This window comes from Osmerus mordax, chromosome 1, assembly GCF_038355195.1.
Source record: "Osmerus mordax isolate fOsmMor3 chromosome 1, fOsmMor3.pri, whole genome shotgun sequence".
NCBI lineage: Eukaryota > Metazoa > Chordata > Actinopteri > Osmeriformes > Osmeridae > Osmerus > Osmerus mordax.
This window is the reverse complement of record NC_090050.1, coordinates 260,801-278,020: the sequence shown is the minus strand read 5'-3', so window position 1 is coordinate 278,020 and position 17,220 is coordinate 260,801. Positions and strand designations below refer to the sequence as shown.

The 17,220-nt window shown below is 48.8% G+C and overlaps 17 non-coding genes across 17 annotated transcripts; all 17 read right to left on the bottom strand.

Moving 5' to 3' along the window:
* Positions 1–443: 443 nt before the first annotated feature.
* trnav-uac (transfer RNA valine (anticodon UAC)) lies at positions 444–516 on the bottom strand. Its single transcript has one exon. It is a non-coding gene; the product is annotated as a tRNA-Val (tRNA).
* Positions 517–899: 383 nt separating this feature from the next.
* Positions 900–972, bottom strand: trnav-aac (transfer RNA valine (anticodon AAC)). The gene has a single exon. It is a non-coding gene; the product is annotated as a tRNA-Val (tRNA).
* Positions 973–1,477: 505 nt separating this feature from the next.
* On the bottom strand, positions 1,478–1,550 carry trnav-uac (transfer RNA valine (anticodon UAC)). Its single transcript has one exon. It is a non-coding gene; the product is annotated as a tRNA-Val (tRNA).
* A 383-nt stretch (positions 1,551–1,933) lies between these two features.
* trnav-aac (transfer RNA valine (anticodon AAC)) lies at positions 1,934–2,006 on the bottom strand. The gene has a single exon. It is a non-coding gene; the product is annotated as a tRNA-Val (tRNA).
* Positions 2,007–2,511: 505 nt separating this feature from the next.
* Positions 2,512–2,584, bottom strand: trnav-uac (transfer RNA valine (anticodon UAC)). The gene has a single exon. It is a non-coding gene; the product is annotated as a tRNA-Val (tRNA).
* Positions 2,585–2,967: 383 nt separating this feature from the next.
* On the bottom strand, positions 2,968–3,040 carry trnav-aac (transfer RNA valine (anticodon AAC)). Its single transcript has one exon. It is a non-coding gene; the product is annotated as a tRNA-Val (tRNA).
* Positions 3,041–3,527: 487 nt separating this feature from the next.
* trnav-uac (transfer RNA valine (anticodon UAC)) lies at positions 3,528–3,600 on the bottom strand. Its single transcript has one exon. It is a non-coding gene; the product is annotated as a tRNA-Val (tRNA).
* Positions 3,601–3,983: 383 nt separating this feature from the next.
* trnav-aac (transfer RNA valine (anticodon AAC)) lies at positions 3,984–4,056 on the bottom strand. The gene has a single exon. It is a non-coding gene; the product is annotated as a tRNA-Val (tRNA).
* Positions 4,057–4,561: 505 nt separating this feature from the next.
* trnav-uac (transfer RNA valine (anticodon UAC)) lies at positions 4,562–4,634 on the bottom strand. Its single transcript has one exon. It is a non-coding gene; the product is annotated as a tRNA-Val (tRNA).
* A 383-nt stretch (positions 4,635–5,017) lies between these two features.
* Positions 5,018–5,090, bottom strand: trnav-aac (transfer RNA valine (anticodon AAC)). The gene has a single exon. It is a non-coding gene; the product is annotated as a tRNA-Val (tRNA).
* Positions 5,091–5,595: 505 nt separating this feature from the next.
* Positions 5,596–5,668, bottom strand: trnav-uac (transfer RNA valine (anticodon UAC)). The gene has a single exon. It is a non-coding gene; the product is annotated as a tRNA-Val (tRNA).
* A 383-nt stretch (positions 5,669–6,051) lies between these two features.
* On the bottom strand, positions 6,052–6,124 carry trnav-aac (transfer RNA valine (anticodon AAC)). Its single transcript has one exon. It is a non-coding gene; the product is annotated as a tRNA-Val (tRNA).
* Positions 6,125–6,629: 505 nt separating this feature from the next.
* Positions 6,630–6,702, bottom strand: trnav-uac (transfer RNA valine (anticodon UAC)). The gene has a single exon. It is a non-coding gene; the product is annotated as a tRNA-Val (tRNA).
* Positions 6,703–7,085: 383 nt separating this feature from the next.
* On the bottom strand, positions 7,086–7,158 carry trnav-aac (transfer RNA valine (anticodon AAC)). Its single transcript has one exon. It is a non-coding gene; the product is annotated as a tRNA-Val (tRNA).
* A 504-nt stretch (positions 7,159–7,662) lies between these two features.
* Positions 7,663–7,735, bottom strand: trnav-uac (transfer RNA valine (anticodon UAC)). Its single transcript has one exon. It is a non-coding gene; the product is annotated as a tRNA-Val (tRNA).
* Positions 7,736–8,118: 383 nt separating this feature from the next.
* On the bottom strand, positions 8,119–8,191 carry trnav-aac (transfer RNA valine (anticodon AAC)). Its single transcript has one exon. It is a non-coding gene; the product is annotated as a tRNA-Val (tRNA).
* Positions 8,192–8,696: 505 nt separating this feature from the next.
* On the bottom strand, positions 8,697–8,769 carry trnav-uac (transfer RNA valine (anticodon UAC)). Its single transcript has one exon. It is a non-coding gene; the product is annotated as a tRNA-Val (tRNA).
* Between the last annotated feature and the right edge of the window lie 8,451 nt (positions 8,770–17,220).

Here is a 17,220-nt window from a genome sequence, read left to right as displayed (position 1 = left end):
CACACACAAAACGAGGACACACCTTTACAATGTCAAATGGGCATTTTGGCTCATGAACTAGTTGATGTGGTTCATCAACAAGTCAGCAAGCACTGAGATGGTCTAAGGCAGTGGTTCTCAACCCTTGTCCTCAGGCCAGCATGCTTGAGATGTTTTCCTCTTCTGACACACCTGGTATAAACTAATGAGTCGTTATCAAACTCAGCAAAGACAGATAACGACTCCCTTCATTTGAATCAGGTATGTTGGAAGAGGGAAACATTTCAAACATGCAGGGGCAGGGCAGGTGGGACCAGGATGGCGAACGACTGGTCTAAAGGTCTTAGAAGTAACAAAGGTCCTTGGCCCGTGACATGTCAACTCCAATGAATCATGGGACTTCTTGGGACATAAGCTACTTTGGACGGGATCGCAATTGAATGAAAACTGAGGAGAGAAGCAGAAGTTTCCGCCCGGTCTCGAACCGGGGACCTTTCGCGTGTAAAGCGAACGTGATAACCACTACACTACGGAAACTGCCAACACCCGAGAGACAGAAACCCAGTGCACTCACAAACACACAGTAACAAGGAAACAGAACAAGGACACACATTTATAACGTAACATGGGCATTTCGGCTCATGAACTAGTTGATACCCTGCTTCAGCAAGCTAGCAACAAAGGAGATTGTCTAAAGCAACCTTTCCCAATCCTGGACCTCAGGCCTCCCTGCCCTGCATGTTTTTGACCTGATTGGACCCTTGCCAAGCTCTACAGAAGCCAGCGAAACGACCGAACATGTGGCACCAGGGAAGCTAACTTACCGCTTCAAAGAACGACAAACCAACTCCAATGAACTCATGACTGTCGATAATGCATCAAGTATTTACGAGATGATCGCAAGCTGATAAAAAGAACCATGTTTCCGCCCGGTCTCGAACCGGGGACCTTTCGCGTGTTAGGCGAACGTGATAACCACTACACTACGGAAACTTCTTATAGGCAAACAACAGAAACTCAGTGCACGCACACACACGCACACACAAAACGAGGACACACCTTTACAATGTCAAATGGGCATTTTGGCTCATGAACTAGTTGATGTGGTTCATCAACAAGTCAGCAAGCACTGAGATGGTCTAAGGCAGTGGTTCTCAACCCTTGTCCTCAGGCCAGCATGCTTGAGATGTTTTCCTCTTCTAACACACCTGGTTTAAACTAATGAGTCGTTATCAAACTCGGCAAAGACAGATAACGACTCCCTTCATTTGAATCAGGTATGTTGGAAGAGGGAAACATTTCAAACATGCAGGGGCAGGGCAGGGAAGGTGGGACCAGGATGGCGAAGGACTTAAGGTCTTAGAAGTAACAAAGGTCCTTGGCCCATGACATGTCAACTCCAATGAATCATGGGACTTCTTGGGACATTGGGACGACATGGGACACAAGCTACTTTGGAGGGGATCGCAATTGAATGAAAACTGAGGAGAGAAGCGGAAGTTTCCGCCCGGTCTCGAACCGGGGACCTTTCGCGTGTAAAGCGAACGTGATAACCACTACACTACGGAAACTGCCAACACCCGAGAGACAGAAACCCAGTGCACTCACAAACACACAGTAACAAGGAAACAGAACAAGGACACACATTTATAACGTAACATGGGCATTTCGGCTCATGAACTAGTTGATTCCCTGCTTCAGCAAGCTAGCAACAAAGGAGATTGTCTAAAGCAACCTTTCCCAATCCTGGACCTCAGGCCTCCCTGCCCTGCATGTTTTTGACCTGATTGGACCCTTGCCAAGCTCTACAGAAGCCAGCGAAACGACCAAACATGTGGCACCAGGGAAGCTAACTTACCGCTTCAAAGAACGACAAACCAACTCCAATGAACTCATGACTGTCGATAATGCATCAAGTATTTACGAGATGATCGCAAGCTGATAAAAGGAACCATGTTTCCGCCCGGTCTCGAACCGGGGACCTTTCGCGTGTTAGGCGAACGTGATAACCACTACACTACGGAAACTTCTTATAGGCAAACAACAGAAACTCAGTGCACGCACACACACGCACACACAAAACGAGGACACACCTTTACAATGTCAAATGGGCATTTTGGCTCATGAACTAGTTGATGTGGTTCATCAACAAGTCAGCAAGCACTGAGATGGTCTAAGGCAGTGGTTCTCAACCCTTGTCCTCAGGCCAGCATGCTTGAGATGTTTTCCTCTTCTGACACACCTGGTTTAAACTAATGAGTCGTTATCAAACTCAGCAAAGACGGATAACGACTCCCTTCATTTGAATCAGGTATGTTGGAAGAGGGAAACATTTCAAACATGCAGGGGCAGGGCAGGTGGGACCAGGATGGCGAAGGACTGGTCTAAAGGTCTTAGAAGTAACAAAGGTCCTTGGCCCGTGACATGTCAACTCCAATGAATCATGGGACTTCTTGGGACATTGGGACGACATGGGACACAAGCTACTTTGGAGGGGATCGCAATTGAATGAAAACTGAGGAGAGAAGCAGAAGTTTCCGCCCGGTCTCGAACCGGGGACCTTTCGCGTGTAAAGCGAACGTGATAACCACTACACTACAGAAACTGCCAACACCCGAGAGACAGAAACCCAGTGCACTCACAAACACACAGTAACAAGGAAACAGAACAAGGACACACATTTATAACGTAACATGGGCATTTCGGCTCATGAACTAGTTGATACCCTGCTTCAGCAAGCTAGCAACAAAGGAGATTGTCTAAAGCAACCTTTCCCAATCCTGGACCTCAGGCCTCCCTGCCCTGCATGTTTTTGACCTGATTGGACCCTTGCCAAGCTCTACAGAAGCCAGAGAAACGACCGAACATGTGGCACCAGGGAAGCTAACTTACCGCTTCAAAGAACGACAAACCAACTCCAATGAACTCATGACTGTCGATAATGCATCAAGTATTTACGAGATGATCGCAAGCTGATAAAAGGAACCATGTTTCCGCCCGGTCTCTAACCCGGGACCTTTCGCGTGTTAGGCGAACGTGATAACCACTACACTACGGAAACTTCTTATAGGCAAACAACAGAAACTCAGTGCACGCACACACACGCACACACAAAACGAGGACACACCTTTACAATGTCAAATGGGCATTTTGGCTCATGAACTAGTTGATGTGGTTCATCAACAAGTCAGCAAGCACTGAGATGGTCTAAGGCAGTGGTTCTCAACCCTTGTCCTCAGGCCAGCATGCTTGAGATGTTTTCCTCTTCTGACACACCTGGTATAAACTAATGAGTCGTTATCAAACTCAGCAAAGACAGATAACGACTCCCTTCATTTGAATCAGGTATGTTGGAAGAGGGAAACATTTCAAACATGCAGGGGCAGGGCAGGTGGGACCAGGATGGCGAACGACTGGTCTAAAGGTCTTAGAAGTAACAAAGGTCCTTGGCCCGTGACATGTCAACTCCAATGAATCATGGGACTTCTTGGGACATAAGCTACTTTGGAGGGGATCGCAATTGAATGAAAACTGAGGAGAGAAGCAGAAGTTTCCGCCCGGTCTCGAACCGGGGACCTTTCGCGTGTAAAGCGAACGTGATAACCACTACACTACGGAAACTGCCAACACCCGAGAGACAGAAACCCAGTGCACTCACAAACACACAGTAACAAGGAAACAGAACAAGGACACACATTTATAACGTAACATGGGCATTTCGGCTCATGAACTAGTTGATACCCTGCTTCAGCAAGCTAGCAACAAAGGAGATTGTCTAAAGCAACCTTTCCCAATCCTGGACCTCAGGCCTCCCTGCCCTGCATGTTTTTGACCTGATTGGACCCTTGCCAAGCTCTACAGAAGCCAGCGAAACGACCGAACATGTGGCACCAGGGAAGCTAACTTACCGCTTCAAAGAACGACAAACCAACTCCAATGAACTCATGACTGTCGATAATGCATCAAGTATTTACGAGATGATCGCAAGCTGATAAAAAGAACCATGTTTCCGCCCGGTCTCGAACCGGGGACCTTTCGCGTGTTAGGCGAACGTGATAACCACTACACTACGGAAACTTCTTATAGGCAAACAACAGAAACTCAGTGCACGCACACACACGCACACACAAAACGAGGACACACCTTTACAATGTCAAATGGGCATTTTGGCTCATGAACTAGTTGATGTGGTTCATCAACAAGTCAGCAAGCACTGAGATGGTCTAAGGCAGTGGTTCTCAACCCTTGTCCTCAGGCCAGCATGCTTGAGATGTTTTCCTCTTCTAACACACCTGGTTTAAACTAATGAGTCGTTATCAAACTCGGCAAAGACAGATAACGACTCCCTTCATTTGAATCAGGTATGTTGGAAGAGGGAAACATTTCAAACATGCAGGGGCAGGGCAGGGAAGGTGGGACCAGGATGGCGAAGGACTTAAGGTCTTAGAAGTAACAAAGGTCCTTGGCCCATGACATGTCAACTCCAATGAATCATGGGACTTCTTGGGACATTGGGACGACATGGGACACAAGCTACTTTGGAGGGGATCGCAATTGAATGAAAACTGAGGAGAGAAGCGGAAGTTTCCGCCCGGTCTCGAACCGGGGACCTTTCGCGTGTAAAGCGAACGTGATAACCACTACACTACGGAAACTGCCAACACCCGAGAGACAGAAACCCAGTGCACTCACAAACACACAGTAACAAGGAAACAGAACAAGGACACACATTTATAACGTAACATGGGCATTTCGGCTCATGAACTAGTTGATACCCTGCTTCAGCAAGCTAGCAACAAAGGAGATTGTCTAAAGCAACCTTTCCCAATCCTGGACCTCAGGCCTCCCTGCCCTGCATGTTTTTGACCTGATTGGACCCTTGCCAAGCTCTACAGAAGCCAGCGAAACGACCGAACATGTGGCACCAGGGAAGCTAACTTACCGCTTCAAAGAACGACAAACCAACTCCAATGAACTCATGACTGTCGATAATGCATCAAGTATTTACGAGATGATCGCAAGCTGATAAAAGGAACCATGTTTCCGCCCGGTCTCGAACCGGGGACCTTTCGCGTGTTAGGCGAACGTGATAACCACTACACTACGGAAACTTCTTATAGGCAAACAACAGAAACTCAGTGCACGCACACACACGCACACACAAAACGAGGACACACCTTTACAATGTCAAATGGGCATTTTGGCTCATGAACTAGTTGATGTGGTTCATCAACAAGTCAGCAAGCACTGAGATGGTCTAAGGCAGTGGTTCTCAACCCTTGTCCTCAGGCCAGCATGCTTGAGATGTTTTCCTCTTCTGACACACCTGGTTTAAACTAATGAGTCGTTATCAAACTCAGCAAAGACGGATAACGACTCCCTTCATTTGAATCAGGTATGTTGGAAGAGGGAAACATTTCAAACATGCAGGGGCAGGGCAGGTGGGACCAGGATGGCGAAGGACTGGTCTAAAGGTCTTAGAAGTAACAAAGGTCCTTGGCCCGTGACATGTCAACTCCAATGAATCATGGGACTTCTTGGGACATTGGGACGACATGGGACACAAGCTACTTTGGAGGGGATCGCAATTGAATGAAAACTGAGGAGAGAAGCAGAAGTTTCCGCCCGGTCTCGAACCGGGGACCTTTCGCGTGTAAAGCGAACGTGATAACCACTACACTACAGAAACTGCCAACGCCCGAGAGACAGAAACCCAGTGCACTCACAAACACACAGTAACAAGGAAACAGAACAAGGACACACATTTATAACGTAACATGGGCATTTCGGCTCATGAACTAGTTGATACCCTGCTTCAGCAAGCTAGCAACAAAGGAGATTGTCTAAAGCAACCTTTCCCAATCCTGGACCTCAGGCCTCCCTGCCCTGCATGTTTTTGACCTGATTGGACCCTTGCCAAGCTCTACAGAAGCCAGAGAAACGACCGAACATGTGGCACCAGGGAAGCTAACTTACCGCTTCAAAGAACGACAAACCAACTCCAATGAACTCATGACTGTCGATAATGCATCAAGTATTTACGAGATGATCGCAAGCTGATAAAAGGAACCATGTTTCCGCCCGGTCTCTAACCCGGGACCTTTCGCGTGTTAGGCGAACGTGATAACCACTACACTACGGAAACTTCTTATAGGCAAACAACAGAAACTCAGTGCACGCACACACACGCACACACAAAACGAGGACACACCTTTACAATGTCAAATGGGCATTTTGGCTCATGAACTAGTTGATGTGGTTCATCAACAAGTCAGCAAGCACTGAGATGGTCTAAGGCAGTGGTTCTCAACCCTTGTCCTCAGGCCAGCATGCTTGAGATGTTTTCCTCTTCTGACACACCTGGTTTAAACTAATGAGTCGTTATCAAACTCAGCAAAGACGGATAACGACTCCCTTCATTTGAATCAGGTATGTTGGAAGAGGGAAACATTTCAAACATGCAGGGGCAGGGCAGGTGGGACCAGGATGGCGAACGACTGGTCTAAAGGTCTTAGAAGTAACAAAGGTCCTTGGCCCGTGACATGTCAACTCCAATGAATCATGGGACTTCTTGGGACATTGGGACGACATGGGACACAAGCTACTTTGGAGGGGATCGCAATTGAATGAAAACTGAGGAGAGAAGCGGAAGTTTCCGCCCGGTCTCGAACCGGGGACCTTTCGCGTGTAAAGCAAACGTGATAACCACTACACTACGGAAACTTCCAACACCCGAGAGACAGAAACCCAGTGCACTCACAAACACACAGTAACAAGGAAACAGAACAAGGACACACATTTATAACGTAACATGGGCATTTCGGCTCATGAACTAGTTGATACCCTGCTTCAGCAAGCTAGCAACAAAGGAGATTGTCTAAAGCAACCTTTCCCAATCCTGGACCTCAGGCCTCCCTGCCCTGCATGTTTTTGACCTGATTGGACTCTTGCCAAGCTCTACAGAAGCCAGCGAAACGACCGAACATGTGGCACCAGGGAAGCTAACTTACCGCTTCAAAGAACGACAAACCAACTCCAATGAACTCATGACTGTCGATAATGCATCAAGTATTTACGAGATGATCGCAAGCTGATAAAAGGAACCATGTTTCCGCCCGGTCTCGAACCGGGGACCTTTCGCGTGTTAGGCGAACGTGATAACCACTACACTACGGAAACTTCTTATAGGCAAACAACAGAAACTCAGTGCACGCACACACACACAAAACGAGGACACACCTTTACAATGTCAAATGGGCATTTTGGCTCATGAACTAGTTGATGTGGTTCATCAACAAGTCAGCAAGCACTGAGATGGTCTAAGGCAGTGGTTCTCAACCCTTGTCCTCAGGCCAGCATGCTTGAGATGTTTTCCTCTTCTAACACACCTGGTTTAAACTAATGAGTCGTTATCAAACTCAGCAAAGACAGATAACGACTCCCTTCATTTGAATCAGGTATGTTGGAAGAGGGAAACATTTCAAACATGCAGGGGCAGGGCAGGGAAGGTGGGACCAGGATGGCGAAGGACTGGTCTAAAGGTCTTAGAAGTAACAAAGGTCCTTGGCCCATGACATGTCAACTCCAATGAATCATGGGACTTCTTGGGACATTGGGACGACATGGGACACAAGCTACTTTGGAGGGGATCGCAATTGAATGAAAACTGAGGAGAGAAGCGGAAGTTTCCGCCCGGTCTCGAACCGGGGACCTTTCGCGTGTAAAGCGAACGTGATAACCACTACACTACGGAAACTGCCAACACCCGAGAGACAGAAACCCAGTGCACTCACAAACACACAGTAACAAGGAAACAGAACAAGGACACACATTTATAACGTAACATGGGCATTTCGGCTCATGAACTAGTTGATACCCTGCTTCAGCAAGCTAGCAACAAAGGAGATTGTCTAAAGCAACCTTTCCCAATCCTGGACCTCAGGCCTCCCTGCCCTGCATGTTTTTGACCTGATTGGACCCTTGCCAAGCTCTACAGAAGCCAGCGAAACGACCGAACATGTGGCACCAGGGAAGCTAACTTACCGCTTCAAAGAACGACAAACCAACTCCAATGAACTCATGACTGTCGATAATGCATCAAGTATTTACGAGATGATCGCAAGCTGATAAAAGGAACCATGTTTCCGCCCGGTCTCGAACCGGGGACCTTTCGCGTGTTAGGCGAACGTGATAACCACTACACTACGGAAACTTCTTATAGGCAAACAACAGAAACTCAGTGCACGCACACACACGCACACACAAAACGAGGACACACCTTTACAATGTCAAATGGGCATTTTGGCTCATGAACTAGTTGATGTGGTTCATCAACAAGTCAGCAAGCACTGAGATGGTCTAAGGCAGTGGTTCTCAACCCTTGTCCTCAGGCCAGCATGCTTGAGATGTTTTCCTCTTCTGACACACCTGGTTTAAACTAATGAGTCGTTATCAAACTCAGCAAAGACGGATAACGACTCCCTTCATTTGAATCAGGTATGTTGGAAGAGGGAAACATTTCAAACATGCAGGGGCAGGGCAGGTGGGACCAGGATGGCGAAGGACTGGTCTAAAGGTCTTAGAAGTAACAAAGGTCCTTGGCCCGTGACATGTCAACTCCAATGAATCATGGGACTTCTTGGGACATTGGGACGACATGGGACACAAGCTACTTTGGAGGGGATCGCAATTGAATGAAAACTGAGGAGAGAAGCGGAAGTTTCCGCCCGGTCTCGAACCGGGGACCTTTCGCGTGTAAAGCGAACGTGATAACCACTACACTACGGAAACTGCCAACACCCGAGAGACAGAAACCCAGTGCACTCACAAACACACAGTAACAAGGAAACAGAACAAGGACACACATTTATAACGTAACATGGGCATTTCGGCTCATGAACTAGTTGATACCCTGCTTCAGCAAGCTAGCAACAAAGGAGATTGTCTAAAGCAACCTTTCCCAATCCTGGACCTCAGGCCTCCCTGCCCTGCATGTTTTTGACCTGATTGGACCCTTGCCAAGCTCTACAGAAGCCAGCGAAACGACCGAACATGTGGCACCAGGGAAGCTAACTTACCGCTTCAAAGAACGACAAACCAACTCCAATGAACTCATGACTGTCGATAATGCATCAAGTATTTACGAGATGATCGCAAGCTGATAAAAGGAACCATGTTTCCGCCCGGTCTTGAAGGATTCAAAATCTTTGTGTCTATTCCAATAAGTAATGATGGTATTCTATGACACAAATCTGTGTTCTAGAAAGAGTGGTCTGGAGTCACAGAGGTCCGATAATCTCAGCTTTAATGCAGCAGTTGGAAATCAACAAGTACAGAGCTCTGGGGCTGTCTACGTTTCCCTACCCGCAACAGAGTTTGGGCTGGTTCACGAAGTCCAACTGGCTATCTTTCCCTGCCCCAGCATATCATATACAATGGAATTGAAAACACAAGTATCAAAAAAGGGTTGAGCTTGTTCTCTCGTGCATCAGGGAGTTGTTCTTGCCTCCGCGTCCCACCTGCTCGGGTGCCGTCTCCACCCGGTTTCAAGGTTGTTTCTGAAAATGAAGAGATAGAGACACAAAGAACAGCCTGCTTCCCACACACAGTGTGAGACCCAATGTTTAAGCCTGGGCACACTTCTAAGTTCATAACTTTAATAAGCACAATGCATAACTTTAATAAGCACAATATATTCTTTAAGACATGCCTCCTTCATAAATCCTGTTGTTATATTCACTCGTGCACAGTGCCCGTGATGCATTCAGTGATTAAAATGCCACACATATTAATAACTGGGATCATAGTTAGTGTCGTGCCTGATATGCAGCTGGTGATTACAGTTCTAAAATATGTGTTGTAATGTATTATACATTCTTTAATCCCTCTTTTGATCTCTGAAAACACCAGAGATCAATCAACATAGCCCGGACCAACCACCGCCTCCTCGTCCTGGTCTGCCAGCCCCAGCAACGGCATTTGGAACCCCTTCGTCGGGTTCTCCACAGCCGAGACAATGATCCTGTTACACAGGGACCTGATACATGGGATACAACAACACCCACACAGAGCAAACATGCACAACATACCAAATATGGAGAGAAAGACAGAGACAATCATCGTCTTCCAACGACCAAAAGTGTTATTTAGCCAATCGTTGAGGGGATTCTGAATTCCCGAATTGTCGTGCATTTCTTTAGATAATGTACGCAAGCCTTCTAAGGCCCTGGTCACCGATCCATCCGGGGCAGTATTATTGGGGATAAATGTACAACAGGCTTCACCAAACATCGCGCAGACCCCCCCTTTCTCAGCTAATAGCATGTCTAGTGCCAAACGGTTTTGAACAGCCATAAGTGAGGTGGCAGAGAGTTGCTCTGCCAGTCCTTCTACCGCATCCCTAGTCAGATTCGCCAGTCGCAAGACATTGTAGTTGACATAATTAATACGGTCTACATTTTTGTTTGGGGTGATGGGAAACAGAGCACTCAACAAAGGTATGTTTTCGAAACCTGCGGCGATTTGGTCAGCCAATTTAAATTCGTCGGGAACCCCCCGGGGAATTCCAATAGAGTCTATGTACGTAAGGCCATCCTTGGTTAGATCGAAATTGGTGCTCCTGCGCTGCCTAGCGGACACTGTATTACTTTGTTTATGACCTAGGAAGAAAACCGGTGTTGCCAGGCGAACGAGTGCACATCGACCCCACCATCCTATTGGTAGCCTGGGCAACAGAGAACTTCCCCCACAGGACCAATATAAATCCGTGCGTGCCCAGGACAGGGTGTATTTAATGATGTTCATGGTATAAGTTTTGTTACACCTGTCTCTAGGGATTGTCCCCACCGCCCGAGTGGCACTAGCAGAACTGTTTCGGGAGAAGCAAATCAGTAGGTGAGGCCCCGGCCTAAATGGTGGAGGACGGGTGTAATTAGATATGGGTGGGAAGATCTTACTGAGCTGATTACAATTGAGAGATTCTATCCCAGACAGTAGTTCTATCATGCATCTAAACCCTGGTTTGTCTGTTTGTGGTAAGAGGGGTGCCGGTTCACTGTATAAAATGGGGCGCCCAACTGAACAAGCCACACAGTCGGCCATGTGGTTTTCTTTTGCCGTTGCCGTCAACCACCCCAGCCACAGGTTCTGCCCCACTCCTCCGGTAGCCAACATGATAACGTCCGAGGTACTAAGTTGGGAGTAGTCGACGGAGTGGATACCAGTCATTTGATGTATTAAAATTGGTTTAGTAGTGGAGTTGTCCGGTCGAATAACGGGATCAAGTATATTAATTTTAATCATGCCCATGGTGTCCCCCCCAGGTTGTTCTACCCCTAAGATCAAGTACACAGTGTCCTTCCCCTCACTCGTGCCCCCTAAGCCGTATGGGCCTTTAGGGAGATGTTTAAGAGTTAACTGCACTGGGTTGGACTCCGTCGTGCCCCCTCCCCCCAAACGACTGAATGTGACGTTTTCCCAATATTTGTCTGCTCCCGGGGTCCAGTGGGGACCCGTATATTTGACCACAAAACCCCACGCCGGGCACCACTGTTCATGGATGAGTCGCCCCTGCGCGCAACGGGTATGGACATATGGTTGTGAGCATAGGTAAAGGTCATACCCCCTCCATAAACTGTTCTGACCGTTACACTTGATGACGCGGCAGAGGTCAAAGGTGAATGTGGTGGCACTCCCCCTGGTGTAGTTCAATTCGATGCCCTGATAGGCAGTCAGGCATACCTCCGGTGGATTGTTCTGTCTTGCCCGTCTCTCCAACTGTTGTGGTAAATACAAAAAATAATACACTTGCAAGCCTATGACTAAGCTAAGCAATCCCAGCCAGGCTAACCCTGTAACACACTTCATGTTGATATTGATAAAACACACTCTTAAGCGAAATAGCGAAAACTGTCTTAGTCCAGTACAACTCTAGTGTGATCAAGCAGTATTACTCTTGACCTCGTCGTAACCCTCTTTTCCGGACTCTCACATTCGTAGCAAATAGCAAACAGTTCACTGGCCCCCTTGGCCCTTCTCCACCAACTCCTGCAACGTACGACTGGGTTCTGGAGCAGCAGAACACATGCTCCAGTGGTACCACGTACTCCCTTTTCCCAGCACCCTTAGGGCGTGCGAGGTTCTCTCGATGACCTTGAACGGTCCTGTCCACCGAGGTTCTGTCCACTTTCTCTTAATGGCTTTCACCCACACCCAGTCAGCAGTGAAGGCCTTGACTGGATCCTGTGCTGTCCCCCGTTTCTCCTGTACCTGTTTGGAGAAGGATGATACCAGAGCAGACAGCTGATCATAGTATGGTTGATGCGCCAACTCACCCTCCGCCTCCAGTAGGTCCAGCCCAGCTCCCGGTCCCGGAAACTGTCGCCCCGTCAGAAGTTCATATGGGGTGAATCCTGTAGAGGTGTTCACTGAACTCCTGATAGCTGCTAGGGCAATAGGGAGAGCATCTACCCAATTCATGTTAGTTGTTGCACAGATTTTGGCCAACTTGCATTTCAGATTTCGATTCATGCGTTCAACCTTTCCCTGTGACTGGGGGTGATACACTGCCCCAAACGCGTGCACCAACCCCAGACTTTGTTCTACCAATTGGAGATGTTTGTTTTTGAAGTGTGACCCATTGTCTGACCTGATTCGTTTTGGGAACCCATGGAACGGAATATAATTGTTAGTCAAAAATTTACATACAGATTTTGCATCCTCATGTTTTGTGGGGACAGCCTCAGGCCATCCTGTGTACCCATCCACCGCCACGAGAAGGTAGCGATGACCACGTACTGAGTTTATCATGTCGGTGTAATCAATGACTATTTCCTGACCTGGGGTTTTTGGTAGTGGAAACATTCCTTGATGTGGTTTCAGAGTTGGTCTTACATTATACTCCTGACACACCCGACATTCAGCCACATAGTTAGCCACCATAGCTGGTAGATGAGGGTGCCACCAATGTGTAAGACGCACCATCATCTCTTTATATCCTGCGTGTTCTAACCCATGACTCTGTTTAAATATGCCCTGTCGCATACCTGCCGGCAGAGCTGGGCGCCCGTCCGGGCCCCTCCATAGAAGGGTCTGACCTTCCACCGCCCCTGTCACCGGACAGGGAGCTTTTTGTGCTCCTCTTTGTCTCCACACCTCTTTTTCCTGTGGGGAGACGGCCTCTTGAGCCTCGATTACCTGTGTCATCAAATCCGGTTTCATCTCCTGTGAAACCATTATATACATAGGGAGATAACCAGCAGCTTTCTTGGCCGCTTCGTCTGCTGCTTCATTCCCCAGGGCCACCTTAGTTTTAGACCCGTCATGTCCTTTACATTTCATTACTGCTACTTGAGCTGGTTTTAGGACGGCTTTGGCCAATTGTCTCATTTGTTTTTCATGTCTAATGGGTGTACCCGTGGTTGTCAAGAACCCCGCCCGCAGCCACTGACTCAGTTCCACATGGAGTGCGCCCACTACATATGCTGAGTCGGAGAAAATATTTACAGTTTTGCCCTCGGCTCCTTCGAGAGCCTTAATCATGGCTGTTAGTTCAGCCAGCTGTGCTGACTCCTTACCTACCACCCGTCCTGATTCGACTTCTTCAAACCCTTCTCCTGTCTGTCTGACTACTGCCCATGCAGCTTTTAACCCTTCCTCCGGATGTCTGTAACAACACCCATCTGTGAACAGTACCTCTTCTGCTTCTGCCAATGGTGTTGCACTTAGATCCGGTCGGACCTTGACCTCTTTTTGCACCCTGTGTTCACATACATGACTGTCACCTTCTCCCCCTGTCATTCCCTCTGCCATATTGATCCCTTCATGTGTGTATGTTACATTTGGTGCCCCTAATACATTGTCGATCCTGATGCGCCTGTTTGTTGTTAATGTGAACATGTTTGAATTGATGTAGGCCATAACTCCGTGCGACGTCAGTACCGTGATTGGGTGGCCCATGACTATGTGAGCCGATTTTTGAAGTAGTTTTGCTACTCCTGCCGCATGTTTTGTGCATAATGGCTGTCGTTTCTCTGTGTTGTCAAACATTGCGCTGAGATATAGCAGTACTCTCCTGCCACCCTCTTTTTTCTGAAACAACACCCCATTCGCCGATAGGGTGGTTTCAGAAACATCCAAATAAAAAGGCAATGTGTAGTCCGGAAGCGCCAGTTCAGCCGCGCGGGCGAGATCCTGTTTCAATTTGATAAAAGCTTCCTCGGCCGGAATGTCCCATGTCAGGACATTGTTTAGGTTGCGCATGCCTTGTGCATTAATGATGGTGCGTAAGGGGGCTGTGCTGTCCACGTACCCGGGGACATACTGTCGACTGAAACCTGTCAACCCCAAAAATGACAGCATGTCCTTGACCGTGCGAGGTTTGTCATGCTGAAGAATCGCCGAACGATGCGCAGCGGACACTCCTGATCCTTCCCCCGATATAACACGTCCCAAGAAAGTGACAGACCGACGGCAACACTGGAGTTTGGACTTTGAGACTTTGAACCCGCAATTGAACAAATGACGCAGAACAGTCTGAGTGGCATTCAGGCAGCTGAGGGGCGTGGTGGCCGCCAATAATAAATCGTCCACATACTGAAGTAAAACCACCCCGTCCGGTAGTGGCACATCCTGCAAAAGTTTGCGTAGCTCCTGATTGAACACGCCCGGCGATAAAACGAAACCCTGGGGGAGAACAGTGTACTCGTATTTACGGCCTTGAAATGTAAATGCGAAAATGTGGCGAAGATGCTCTGCCAGGGGGAGACAGAAGAACGCATTGGCCAAATCAATACATGAAAACCACTGATGTTGAGGGCCTACCGCCGCCATACAGGTGTAGGGGTTTGGAACAGAGACTGTTGGGGTGGTAACAATTCGATTGATGCGTCGTAGGTCATGAGTCATCCTGTATTTGTCGGTGCCTGGTTTGGGGACGGGGAGAATGGGTGTATTCCACCGAGAGGCAGATGGAACCAAAACCCCTACTTTTAACAGACCGGATATTGTGTCAGCCACGCCTGCCTCTGCCTCTGGTTTGTGTCGGTATTGGCGATGGTCAATGTAGTATGGAAAGGGGCAGTCAAATGTGAATGTAATAGGTGTTACTGAGTGACAGTGACCAACGTCTGTGGCCCCTGTGGACCACAGGGCCGTTGGCAAGGTAGCTAACATGGCGGCGGTGTCCTCGTGATCTGTTTTTTCCCTACCGTGTGAGCGAGACAGCTGGCGGTGTTGCATGATAATATCATCTGAGGCTGCAATGGCGATTCTATACATACTACCGGTTTTAGACCACTGTACCGCCGGAATTTGGGTGTCCTGCCAATCCGGAAGAGACATGCCGTATTTAACCATTGGTCCTAATTCTTTAGCCTGATGGTTAGCTTGCAATGCCAATGAGAGATGTGGAACCGATTCGTCAGACATTTTGTACCACGCGGCCGTTTCCGATGGTAGAGTGACGTCCGCTGCCACTCCCTTGTTGCCTACATAGATATGTTGGAATGTGACTGCTGCGGTGGTGTCTAATAAGGAGTCAAAAAATGCTTGTTTGTATGTCTCATCCCCGACCCTATCATAGAACAGAGTGACATGCCAGGGGTCATTCAATGTATGATAAGCATCAATCAAATCAATCCAAGGGCACCACTCCCAGTAAGTGGATAGTAGGCCACCATGGTTAACCGTCTCCGCGGACAGAGCACCCCAGTAAATGTCAGCGGGCGTTTCCTCACGGTGGGAGGTAAGTAACATCTGAGAGGCCGACGTCAACCCATCAACGGAGCAATTGACCGTGTGTCCATTCGGAAATGTCACTCTGACCCCATCCGCAGAACAGAGTATTGAAGCCCCCACCAAAGTCAGAATATCTCGACCCAGGAGATTGACTGGACATGCCGGTGACTGGACAAAAGAGTGTAACAATGTTTGATTAGCCACCTTGATAGGTAGCGGCTTAGTGAGAGGCAGGCGTTGAGGAGTCCCAGAAAAACCCATAAGTTCCACTGTCGCGGTTGAGACCAAGTTCCTGGGCACTGGCTTGGACAATGTGGAGTATCGTGCGCCAGTGTCCACTAGAAATGACAGAGAGTCTCCACCCACAGTTACGGAGAGCAGGGGGTCTGCCAGCCCCTGCTCGTTAGGGCTCTTCGGGCCCCCTCATGCATCAGGATAGCCCTCACCCGGGATCCAGTGGTCATCTGGACACCTGACCGGGTACTGCCCCCGAGGTGGACCCCCTCTACCGCCTCTGAACCCTCCCTGTGGAGCGGCTCCGGCAAAAGGTGCTTGATGAAGACCTCGCTGCCCTCGCCCATATCCGGGAGGAGCCTGACCCCCCATTTGAGACTGTCCCTGACCACCGTTTGGACAGTCACGCAGCCAGTGGTCCATCTGTCCGCAGACAAAGCATCCCATGGATCTCCCCGGTCCACCCCTTCCCCTTGCTCTACCCCGACCCCTGTCCTGCCACTGTCCACCAGGGGGTCCCCAGGGCCCCTGCTGGTAACCTGGGTGGGGCTGAGACATAGCACCTACCACTGCTGAATATGTCTGTGGATGATCTAAAGGATATAAATTATCTGCCGGGAGCATGGGAGGACCTGTCACTACCGCCGGATGTTGCTGCACCATCTGATTACCATCTGAGCGTTTGTTTTTCGACGCCTGGCCCGCTGCTTTACGTGCCTCCTCTAGTTGGAGTTTGAGGAGCTGGACCTCTATGTCCTTACCCGCTCCCTTTTCTTTGTCCGCTATAGTTTTAGATTGTTTTAGGTGATGTACCAGGTGGTTTTCCCATATGGCCGGGCGGGCTCCTGCCATATCCGGGTTTTCAATCATACGCGCTTAAACCTTGTCTGGGCAACCTGCCAAAACCGCCGCTCGATAGACCTGTGTGTGTGAGGGGTCCCTATCTGGATGTACGCCAGTGGCTTGGGTCCACTCTTCCTTGCACTCGGACAGGAATTTAAACGGACTGGTATCTGGGTCGAATTTGAATAAGATGGTGTGCAGTGCGGTGACTGGTTGGGGCCATTTGAGATCCATAGCATCTCCCACACAGGCTGACACCTGATTGAATGGGGTTTGGTCTGCGGTGTTAGTTATATCAGCGGCTCGTTCAATCTGTTCCAAATCCCACCCCGTGGTCTGTCTGCCCATGAGCTGTCTCCAATCTCCCACCGCGAGCGTCATCCCCTGAGTTAATTGGGCTAGTTTGCGCATCCACTTCCGCCCCCCTTC